The following is a 12830-nucleotide window of genomic DNA, read 5'->3' as shown; positions in this document are numbered from 1 at the left end:
TGGCTCGCTACCAGACCCCTACAAAAACATCCAAGTCTTCCCTGATCTCTCACAAGCCACGCTATCAGCCAGAAGAGCTCTCAACCCAGTCACCAGAGCTTTAAGAAGCAACAACATTCCATATCGATGGGGCTTCCCTACCAAACTGCTACTCAATAGAAATGGCTCCGTGTATGTGATCAAAACGCTGGAAGAAGGTTTAAAAATGCTCCAAAACTGGAACATTCCTCCCCCCCCCCCCCTATTTACAACTCCAACAGAAAACAACTAGAGTTGGGCCGAACGGTTCGCCTGCGAACGGTTCCATGCGAACTTCAGTGGTTCGCGTTCGCGTCCCGCAGGCGAAGTTTTGCAGAAGTTCGGTTCACCCCATAATGCACCATGAGGGTCAACTTTGACCCTCTACATCACAGTCAGCGGGCCTAGTGTAGCCAATTAGGCTACACTAGCCCCTGGAGCCACTCCCCCCCCTAATAAAAGGCAGGCAGCGGCAGCCATTACGCTCACTCGTGTGCCTGCGTTAGTGAGAGTAGGGCGAGCTGCTGCAGACTGTCTCTCATAGGGAAAGATTAGTTAGGCTTAGCTTGTTCCTGGCTGCATACCTGTTCTGTGAACCCACCACTGCATACCTGTACTGTGAATCCACCACTGCATACCTGTTCAGTGAGCCCACCACTGCATACCTGTTCTGTGAACCCACCACTGCATACCTGTACTGTGAACCCACCACTGCATACCTGTTCAGTGAACCCACCACTGCATACCTGTTCAGTGAACCCACCACTGCATACCTGTTCAGTGAACCTGCCACTGCATACCTGTTCTGTGAACCCACCACTGCATACCTGTTCAGTGAACCCACCACTGCATACCTGTTCAGTGAACCCACCACTGCATACCTGTTCAGTGAACCTGCCACTGCATACCTGTACTGTTCAGTGAACCCGCCACTGCATACCTGTTCTGTTCAGTGAACCTGCCACTGTATACCTGTTCTGTTCAGTGAACCTGCCACTGTATACCTGTTCTGTTCAGTGAACCCGCCACTGTATACCTGTTCAGTGAACCTGCCACTGCATACCTGTTCTGTTCAGTGAACCCGCCACTGTATACCTGTTCAGTGAACCTGCCACTGTATACCTGTTCTGTTCAGTGAACCCGCCACTGCATACCTGTTCTGTTCAGTGAACCTGCCACTGTATACCTGTTCTGTTCAGTGAACCCACCACTGTATACCTGTTCAGTGAACCTGCCACTGCATACCTGTTCTGTTCAGTGAACTCGCCACTGCATACCTGTTCTGTTCAGTGAACCCGCCACTGTATACCTGTTCAGTTAACCCGCCACTGCATACCTGTTGTGTTCAGTGAACCCGCCACTGTATACCTGTTCTGTTCAGTGAACCCGCCACTGCATACCTGTACTGTTCAGTGAACCTGCCACTGTATACCTGTTCTGTTCAGTGAACCCGCCACTGTATACCTGTTCAGTGAACCTGCCACTGCATACCTGTTCTGTTCAGTGAACCCGCCACTGTATACCTGTTCAGTGAACCTGCCACTGTATACCTGTTCTGTTCAGTGAACCCGCCACTGCATACCTGTTCTGTTCAGTGAACCTGCCACTGTATACTTGTTCAGTTAACCCGCCACTGCATACCTGTTGTGTTCAGTGAACCCACCACTGCATACCCACCCTCAGACCATTACCTTCTCGCCTTCAACCTCCTCACGGAAGGCACCTCCAAACTACCCGCCCACCCACCTGGTCGATGGCAGCGAGACCTACGCAAGCTCAACCCTGGCGTCCTTGCTGACTCCCTCCATGGCCTATCCTCCACTCTCCCCACCCTAACCTGTCCTAATCTTGCTGCAGCTCAGTATCACCAAATTCTCTCATCAGCCCTAGAGAAAGCTGCTCCACCAATATTCCGCCGCAACCGACCCCCTAACCCCCAGCCCTGGCGCACTACCCATACTCGCAACCTCCAGAGGGAAGCACGCGCCACTGAACGAAAATGGCGGAAAACTCGACTAAACCAGGATTTCCTACAGTACAAGACTAACCTGCAGCAGTTCCACACTGCCCTTGCTCATGCGAAGCAGGAATACTTTACCAAGCTCATCGGAGCACAAGCTTCCAATCCCCGGCGTCTTTTTAGCACCTTCAACTCCCTGCTTAAACCCACCCCCCCACCTTCTGTTTCCTCCCTCTCTGCCACAGATTTAGCCACCCACTTCACCAACAAAATAGTCTCCATCCGTCAGGAAATATCCAATCTTCAATCTTCACCTCCCACCTGCTCACAACCTACTCCTTCTCCACCCTATCCTCCCCTCACCTCCTTCACTCCTACTACCACTGAGGAGGTCAACCACCTACTGCAGACTTCCCATACCACTACCTCCCCCCTTGACCCTATCCCTTCTGATCTACTTCAGCCTCACTTCATGGATCTGGCCCCAGTCCTCACTACCATGTTTAACCTCTCCCTATCCACAGGCACCTTCCCCTCAGACTTCAAGCAGGCCACTGTACTGCCTCTGCTCAAGAAACCCTCCCTCGACCCCTCGCTACCCTCCAACTACCGCCCGCTCTCCCTCCTCCCCTTCGCCTCAAAACTCCTTGAGCGTCTGGTTCACAAACGCCTGACCCAGTACCTCAATGCCAACTCACTACTAGACCCACTGCAATCTGGATTTCGGCCTGCCCACTCAACCGAAACGGCTCTCACCAAAGTGGTCAATGACCTTGCCTTAGCTAAAGCTGAAGGTAAATACACCATTCTCCTCCTCCTTGACCTTTCAGCAGCTTTTGATACAGTAGATCATCCCCTACTCCTCCAGTCCCTCCAATCCATGGGCATTCACGATCTCGCCCTGACCTGGCTTTCATCCTACCTCTCCAACCGCTCCTTCACGACCTCCTTCAATGAGTCCTCGTCCACCCCCAACCACCTCTCAGTGGGAGTCCCCCAAGGCTCGGTCCTTGGCCCCCTACTGTTCTCCCTATACACATCCTCCATTGGCAAGGTTATCTCCTCAATGGGTTTTAACTATCATCTGTATGCAGATGACACCCAAATCTATCTCCACACCCCTGACATATCCACCACTACCATGGACAAGGTCTCCTCCTGCCTATCTGCCATCTCCTCCTGGATGCCCGCTAGGTTCCTAAAACTAAATCTAGACAAAACGGAATTTATGATCTTCCCACCCCGGTAATCCCTGGACCTCCCAGATGTGCAGGTCACTGTTAACCACACTACTATTCACCCTACCTCTCAAGCCCGCTGTCTGGGTGTCACCCTGGACTCCGCACTCTCCTTCACTCCCCACATCCAAAACCTCACAAAGTCCTGCAACTTCCACCTTCGTAACATCTGTAAGATTCACCCTTTCCTGACCCCTGCCACCACCAAACTCCTCATCCATGCCCTCATAATTTCCCGCCTCGACTACTGCAATGCCCTTCTGTCTGGACTCCCTAAGACCCCAATAGCCCCACTGCAGTCCATCATGAATGCGGCTGCCAGAATTATCCACTCCTCCCATCGCTCCACCAGGGCGGCTCCCCTCCGTGAATCCCTCCACTGGCTTCCTATCCAGTCCAGAATCAGATTCAAGATATTGTGTCTGACCTACAAATCCATCCACAAAACCTGTCCAACCTACATTTCTGATCTTACTCAGAGATACACACCAAGCCGCTCACTCCGCTCCTCCAATAAACTTCGCCTGACCGTCCCCCGCATCACCCAGTCCCATGCACGCCTCCAAGACTTCTCAAGAGCCGCTCCGACACTATGGAACTCCCTACCTCCACCCATTAGGGCAGCCCCCTCCTTCAACACCTTCAAGAAGGCCCTCAAAACTCACCTTTTCACTCTTGCCTACCACCCCTCACAATTGCTCTAAACCCACAGCCGAGCTCTGGTCCCCTACCTCTCGTGTCCATACCTCTCCCTCTAGATTGTAAGCCTTTGGGCAGGGTCCTCACTCCTTTTGTGTCCTACCTGATCATGCACCTCTATTACTGTGCACCCATGCTATGCATTTGAGTGAACCTAACTTGCCTAACTCCATGCTCCCATCCAGTGACTGACTAAGCATTACCTTGTACTCATACTGTGCTGTGTGATCTGGTTTTCTTGTATTCCTGTATTGTCATATTGCTGTTTGTCACCCCTAAATATTGTCTGTAACCTAAATTAATGTCCAGCGCTGCGTAATATGTTGGCGCTTTATAAATACAACAAATAAATAAATAAATAAATAAATAATAAATACCTGTTCTGTTCAGTGAACCTGCCACTGTATACCTGTTCTGTTCAGTGAACCCGCCACTGTATACCTGTTCAGTGAACCTGCCACTGCATACCTGTTCTGTTCAGTGAACCCGCCACTGTATACCTGTTCAGTGAACCTGCCACTGTATACCTGTTCTGTTCAGTGAACCCGCCACTGCATACCTGTTCTGTTCAGTGAACCTGCCACTGTATACCTGTTCTGTTCAGTGAACCCGCCACTGTATACCAGTTCAGTGAACCTGCCACTGCATACCTGTTCTGTTCAGTGAACCCGCCACTGTATACCTGTTCAGTTAACCCACCACTGCATACCTGTTCTGTTCAGTGAACCTGCCACTGTATACCTGTTCTGTTCAGTGAACCCACCACTGTATACCTGTTCAGTAAACCTGCCACTGCATACCTGTTCTGTTCAGTGAACCCGCCACTGTATACCTGTTCAGTGAACCTGCCACTGTATACCTGTTCTGTTCAGTGAACCCGCCCCTGTATACCTGTTCAGTGAACCTGCCACTGTATACCTGTTCTGTTCAGTGAACCCGCCGCTGTATACCTGTTCAGTGAACCTGCCACTGCATACCTGTTCTGTTCAGTGAACCCGCCACTGTATACCTGTTCAGTGAACCTGCCACTGTATACCTGTTCTGTTCAGTGAACCCGCCACTGCATACCTGTTCTGTTCAGTGAACCTGCCACTGTATACCTGTTCTGTTCAGTGAACCCGCCACTGTATACCTGTTCAGTGAACCTGCCACTGCATACCTGTTCTGTTCAGTGAACCCGCCACTGCATACCTGTTCTGTTCAGTGAACCCGCCACTGCATACCTGTTCTGTGAACCCGCCACTGCATACCTGTTGTGTTCAGTGAACCCGCCACTGTATACCTGTTCAGTGAACCTGCCACTGCATACCTGTTCTGTGAACCCGCCACTGCATACCTGTTGTGTTCAGTGAACCCGCCACTGCATACCTGTTCAGTGAACCCTCCACTGCATACCTGTTCTGTTCAGTGAACCCGCCACTGCATACCTGTTCAGTGAACCTGCCACTGTATACCTGTTCAGTTAACCCGCCACTGCATACCTGTTGTGTTCAGTGAACCCGCCACTGTATACCTGTTCTGTTCAGTGAACCCGCCACTGCATACCTGTACTGTTCAGTGAACCCGCCACTGCATACCTGTTCTGTAAAACCCGGCACTGCATACCTGTTGTGTTCAGTGAACCCACCACTGTATACCTGTTCAGTGAACCTGCCACTGCATACCTGTTCTGTGAACCCGCCACTGCATACCTGTTGTGTTCAGTGAACCCGCCACTGTATACCTGTTCAGTTAACCCGCCACTGCATACCTGTTGTGTTCAGTGAACCCGCCACTGTATACTTGTTCTGTTCAGTGAACCCGCCACTGCATACCTGTACTGTTCAGTGAACCCGCCACTGCATACCTGTTGTGTTCAGTGAACCTGCCACTGTATACCTGTTCAATGAACCTGCCACTGCATACCTGTTCAGTTAACCCGCCACTGCATACCTGTTCTGTTCAGTGAACCCGCCACTGCATACCTGTTCTGTTCAGTGAACCCACCGCATCAGTGCGCATACCTGTGCAGTTAAGTGAAGCCACCTACCTACGTGAGTGCACGCAGTGTGATATACCACTCCGTGCATACCCGATATGGACAAAACAGGTAGAGGAAGAGGTAGTGCCAGAGCCAGAGGAAGGCCACCCGGCAGGTCTGTGCGAGGTCGTGTAAATGTAATTTTGTGTGGACCTGGCCCACAGTACAGTGCTCGGAAGAAGGCACGTCTTATCACCTCCCAAGATTGTCAGGACGTGGTTGAGTATTTAGTGACACAGAACACCTCATCTTGCTCAGCCACCAGCGCTACTACTAGCACCACTTCCGCTGCATTTGACACTTCGCAAGAATTATTTAGTGGTGAAATCACTGATGCACAGCCATTGTTGTTACAGCCAGATGAATTTTCACCAGCTCATATGTCTGAGTTACGCAGCAACACTATGGATGTAACGTGTAAGGAGGATGAAGGACCTACTGATGGTGCATGTTTGGATTTTTCTGAGGCAAGCGAAGCTGGGCAGGATGATTACGATGATGACGATGATACGGATCCTCTGTATGTTCCCAATAGAGGAGATGAAGAGGGGGACAGTTCAGAGGGGGAGTCAGAGAGTAGTAGGAGGAGAGAAGTTGCTGAAAGAAGCTGGGGCAGCTCTTCGTCAGAAACAGCTGGTGGCAGTGTCCGGCACCATGTATCGCCACCTATGTACAGCCAGCCAACTTGCCCTTTAGCATCAGCTGCTGAGGTACCCATAGTGCCCACATCCCAGGGTGGCTCAGCGGTGTGGACATTTTTTAATGTGTGTGCCTCAGATCGGAGCAAAGCCATCTGTTCGCTCTGCCAACAAAAATTGAGCCGTGGAAAGGCCAACACTCACGTAGGGACAAGTGCCTTACGAAGGCACCTGGAGAAAAGGCACAAACAGCAATGGGATGGCCACCTGAGCAAAAGCAGCAGCAGCACACAAAAGAAAAGTCACCCTCCTCCTTCTCCTCTTCCTCCTTCAGGTGCATCATCTGCTTCTGCCGCTTTCTCCCTTGCACCTTCACAGGCACCCTCCTCCACTCTGCCTCTGCCGTTGAGCGCTTCCTGCTCCTCTGCCCACAGCAGCAGTCAGGTGTCCGTGAAGGAAATGTTTGAGCGGAAGAAGCCAATTTCGGCCAGTCACCCCCTTGCCCGGCGTCTGACAGCTGGCGTGGCGGAACTGTTAGCTCGCCAGCTGTTACCATACCGGCTGGTGGACTCTGAGGCCTTCCGTAAATTTGTGGCCATCAGGACACCGCAGTGGAAGATGCCAGGCCGCACTTATTTTTCTAGAAAGGCCATACCCCAACTGCACCGTGAAGTTGAGAGGCAAGTGGTATCATCTCTTGCGAAGAGCGTTGGGTCAAGGGTACACCGGACCACGGATGCCTGGTCTGCCAAGCACGGGCAGGGCCGCTACATTACGTACACAGCCAATTGGGTCAACCTGGTGAACGATGGCATGCAGGGCGCAGCGGACCAAATTGTGACACCTCCACGGCTTGCAGGCAGGCCTCCTGCCACCTCCTCTCCTCCTGCTACATGCTCTTCGCTGTCCTCCTTCTCCTTGGCTGAGTGGCAGTTCTCCTCTCCAGCTACACAGCCCCAGCTCCGCAGGGCCTATGCTGCATGCCAGGTACGACGGTGTCACGCCATCTTAGACATGTCTTGCCTCAAAGCGGAGAGTCACACTGGAGCAGCTCTCCTGGCTGCTCATAAGAAACAGGTGGATGAGTGGCTAACCCCGCACCACCTGGAGATAGGCAACGTGGTGTGCGACAACGGCAGCAATTTGCTTGCCGCTTTGCATATGGGGAAGCTGACACACACACCCTGCATGGCACATGTCATGAATCTAGTTGTTCAAAGATTTGTGTCAAAGTACCCTGGCTTAGCGGATGTCCTGAAGCAGGCCAGGAAGTTCTGTGGGCATTTGAGGCGGTCTTACACAGCCATGGCACGCTTTGCGGAAATTCAGCGGAAAAACAACTTGCCGGTGAGACGCCTGATTTGCGATAGCCCGACTCGCTGGAATTCGACCCTGCTCATGTTCTCCCGCCTGCTAGAACAGAAGAAAGCCGTCACCCAGTACCTCTACAACTACAGTAGAATGAAACAGTCTGGGAAGATGGGGATGTTCTGGCCCGACAACTGGACACTGATGAGAAATGCATGCAGGCTCATGCGGCCGTTTGAGGAGGTGACCAACCTGGTGAGCCGCAGTGAAGGCACCATCAGCGACTTGATTCCCTACGCTTACTTCTTGGAGCGTGCTGTGCGTAGAGTGGCGGATGAAGCTGCGAATGAGCGTGACCAGGAACAGTTACGGAAGGAACAGGCATGGGACCAATTTTCATCAGACCCAGCTGTTTCCTCAACACCTGCGGCAGCACAGAGGGGGCAGGAGGAGGAAGAAGAGAAGTCGTGTGCAGAAGACGAGTCAGACTCAGAGGATGATGAGCAAGGTGTTTCTTTGGGGGAGGAGGAGGAGGGGACGGCGGCAGGAGAACAACCGCAGCAGGCGTCGCAGGGGGCTTGTGCTGCTCAACCTTCCCATGGTATTGTTCGCGGCTGGGGGGAGGAGGTTGACTTACGTGACGTCACTGAGGTAGAGCAAGAGGAGATGCATTGTACATCTGGATCCGACTTTGTGCAGATGTCGTCTTTTATGCTGTCCTGCCTGTTGAGGGACCCCCGTATAAAAAACCTCAAGGGGAATGAGCTGTACTGGGTGGCCACACTACTAGACCCTCGGTACAGGCACAAAGTGGCGAACCTGTTACCAACTCACCTGAAGGTGGAAAGGATGCAGCACATGCAGAACAAGCTGTCAACTATGCTTCACAATGCCTTTAAGGGTGATGTGACAGCACAACGCCAGCAAGGTACCACTGCCACTAATCCTCCTCCCGTGTCCACACAGTCAAAGACAGGACGCTCCAGCGATCTCATGGTGATGTCGGACATGCGGACGTTCTTTAGTCCAACGCCTCGCCGTAGCCCTTCCGGATCCACCCTCCACCAACGCCTGGAACGGCAGGTAGCCGACTACCTGGCCTTAAGTGTGGATGTAGACACTGCTGTGAACAGCGATGAGGAACCCTTGAACTACTGGGTGCGCAGGCTTGACCTGTGGCCAGAGCTGTCCCAATTTGCCATCCAACTTCTCTCCTGCCCTGCCGCAAGCGTCCTGTCAGAAAGGACCTTCAGCGCAGCTGGAGGCATTGTCACTGAGAAGAGAAGTCGCCTAAGTCACAAAACTGTTAATTACCTCACCTTTATCAAAATGAATGAGGCATGGATCCCGGAGGGCTGCTGCCCGCCCCAAGACTAAGTCAGTCCCCGCACACACAGCATCTCTGCCTGCACGCCGTGTGACTGGCTGCCTGGGCTGCCCCAAGAAGACTAAGTCGCTCCCAGTCCCTCCACACAGCATGTCTGCCTGCAGGCTGCTTGACTACCTTCTCCGCCACCACCAACAGGTTCCGGGACTCCAGGCGGATTGCTGAATTTTTTAGGCCGCTGCGGCCGCTGTAATAATTTTTCTGGTGCGTGTACATGACTGCCTAATTTTTCTGGCTGCACTGCGGGCAGCTGCAACAACAAAAGAAAAGGCATGTACATGCGCCCATTCCCCTTCGTGATCATTACCTTGCCGTGGTGAAGGGGCTTGTGTATCACAATGAAGCAATGACCGGCGCCTAGATGAGTGTCTCGGGGGGCACACCCACGATAATAAGGTCGTTGCCTCATTGTGGTCAGACCAAATTTGATCAGCTGGACAGTCACTGTTCTGTCATTCACCTACATCAGCGAGGCGACCATATGGGCTGTAAAGCCACCAAAACCTGCACTCTCGCCATGGTGCGCACCAGTCCAGCACGGCCGTCACTACACAAACAGCTGTTTGCGGTGCGTTACACGGTGAGTTTGGTGTGTCAGTGTGAAGCAGTACCTTAATTACACTACCTGATTGATGTATACACATGCAAGATGTTTTAAAGCACTTTAGGCCTGTCATTTAGCATTCAATGTGATTTCTGCCCTTAAAACACTGCTTTGCGTCAAATCCAGATTTTTCCCAGGGACTTTTGGCATATATCCCACTCCTCCACCTGGGGGTCCAGGTGTTAGACCCCTTAAAACATCTTTTCCATCACTTTTGTGGCCAGCATAATTTTTTTTTTTCAAAGTTCGCATCCCCATTGAAGTCTATTGCGGTTCGCAACAGAACAGATCTTTTGCAGATACTGATCTTTTAAATGTGTACAGCACCGTTGTGTGCAGCATCTTGCAAAGATTTCTATCTGATGGGGAGTTCAGCTCAATAGAATAGACTGTGTAGGTATGGCTCTCATACTACATGGAAGGGGGTAAAATTGGTCTGTGATCTTTCATTTTCCAAAGACTATAGTCTGATGTGTGTATGCACCCTGAGTGTGTGTGTGGAGGGGGGGCGGTTGGTGGTACCGTGCCTAGGGCACTGGGAAGTCCAAATCCGGCCCTGCGTCTATGCAGAGAGGAGACTGGCGGCTAGTGAGCGGCAATTGGAACCAGGTAGGTGAGTAGTTTAGTACAGGCTTCCTTGCAGATTGCTCTCTGCAGTCTGGAGGAGGGGGCACGGAAGGCAGCCCTGGGAGCATGGCCGGATTTCTGGCAAGGCCACATAGGCCATGGCCTAGGGCACCAGATAAACAAGGGGCGGGCTGAAGGAAGCCAGTGGGCTTTATTTGCAGTTTAAGTTCCAAACAAATGAACGCTGTCGGGCCAACCTCACTATTTCAACCAGCTGGCAGCTGCCTGTGCTGTTCTGCAGGCAGCTGCACTCAGTTAACTAAGCATGTGGTCCAATGACACAGCAGAAGCTGCGGGCAGTTACTGAAGGCTGGGTCAGGCACGCACATGGTGTGGGGGATGAAAGGACCCGGGGCAGCACCAGCGATTAGTACCAAATATAGAAGGCAGCCTATCATAGTCCCCATTTCCTGGCTATTGATTGGCCAGTGGTAATCCACGTCACTTTACCATGCAGACTGCAGTAGGTATGGGACTTTTACGCATTGCCCACTCCAACCACTGTCCAATTGTGGTAGGATACTGTGTGGTTATGGGCGGCTGGTAAAAGTCGGCCTTGGGCGGTAAGAAGTACAAATCCGGCCCTGCCTGGGAGAGGTCGGGCTACCCTCCCGGCGACTGCGGCTCTTCCCTCCATTACAGCGCACCCCCTCTAGGGCGGCTGGGTTCACCCCACCTGGTGCAGGTCGCACCCCCAGCACCCCCGTCACGACGCTAGTGGGTGACACTACAGATGAGAAGCCATTGATGAACTTCCTGTAGTAGTTGGCAAAGCCAAGAAATCTTTGGAGTGCCTTCAAATCCACAGGTTGAGGCCACTCCAAAACAGCAGAGACCTTTGCGGGATCCATCGAGAGACCAGAAGTGGAAATAATATACCCCAAGAATGGCACCTCCGTGACCTCGAAGAGGCACTTTTCCAACTTCGCATACAGTGAATTCTGTCTTATTTTCCGTAGAACAAATTTAACATGCTTTCGATGCTCTGTCACATTAGATGAGAAAATTAGTATGTCATCAAGATATACAAGCACGAATTTTCCCAAAACCTCCCTGAAAACCTCATTGATTAATTCCTGGAAAACGGCCGGGGCGTTACACAACCCGAAGGGCATAACCAAATACTCGTAATGCCCGTCGGGCGTGTTAAACGCCGTCTTCCATTCGTCACCGTCTCTGATGCGTACCAGGTTGTATGCCTCTTGCAGGTCTAATTTGGAGAAAATACTGGCATTGGTCACCTGCGTGAACAAATCGTCTATCAAAGGCAACGGGTAACGATTTTTCACTGTGATCTTATTTAGACCTCTGTAGTCAATACAGGGTCTAAGCCCTCCGTCCTTCTTCTTCACAAAAAAGAACCCAGCCCCAGCTGGCAACCGGGAAGGACGGATGAAGCCCTTGGCCAAATTTTCCTTAATGTACTCTTGCATTGCCAGTTTCTCAGGCCCAGATAAATTATACAGATAGCCTCTAGGGGGCATACAACCAGATCTTAATTCTATAGGACAGTCATAGCTCCGGTGAGGCGGAAATTTATCCGCAGATTTAGGACAGAATACATCTGCAAATTCTGCATACTGCATTGGCACTCCTTTAACCTGAATCTTGGTGGTGCAAACAGCAACTCTCTCCAAACAATGATGATGACAATGGGTAGACCAGCTCCGTAGCTGACCTGACGCCCAGTCAATCTGAGGGGAGTGGAGTTGCAACCAGGGCATGCCAAGAATGATAGTAGAGGTTGCCATATGCAAGACAAAGAACTGTAATTTTTCTTTATGTATCACCCCTATATTGCATGTCAGCAATGGGGTCTGAGACAGAGGCTGTCTACACTGTAGCGGAGAGTCATCAACTGCCGTAACCACAATCTGCCGGTCTAACGGGAGCAAGGGAATCCCCAATTTTTTCACAAAATCAAAATCTATGAAATTGGTTGCAGAGCCGGAGTCTACAAAGGCTTCTGTGGGCATGGTCTGACCCTCCCAAGTGATGGAACAGGGGAGGAGCAAATGTTTATTGTTTAGAGGTATTGACTGCTCGCCTAGGGTATTACCTCTGACTACACCTAGGCGACAGCATTTCCCGACTTCTTATGACAGTTTTGGACAACGTGACCCTGCTCCGCACAGTATAAACATAGTCCTTCTGACCTTTTGTGATTCTTTTCCACTTGTGTCAATCTAGAATGTCCAATTTGCATCGGCTCATCTGGAGATGACGAGGGTGGAGGAGAGGCGTAGGAGACAGATCTTACCGTGGTTTTACCACGGGTCTGTTTCTGATAACGTAGGCGGCGATCTACCCGCACTGCCAAAGAGATTGCTT

This window comes from Hyperolius riggenbachi, chromosome 6 (genome assembly GCF_040937935.1).
Source record: "Hyperolius riggenbachi isolate aHypRig1 chromosome 6, aHypRig1.pri, whole genome shotgun sequence".
In the NCBI taxonomy this organism is placed as follows: Eukaryota; Metazoa; Chordata; class Amphibia; order Anura; family Hyperoliidae; genus Hyperolius; species Hyperolius riggenbachi.
The sequence above is the reverse complement of the archived record's forward strand: the minus strand, read 5'-3'. Positions refer to the sequence as shown.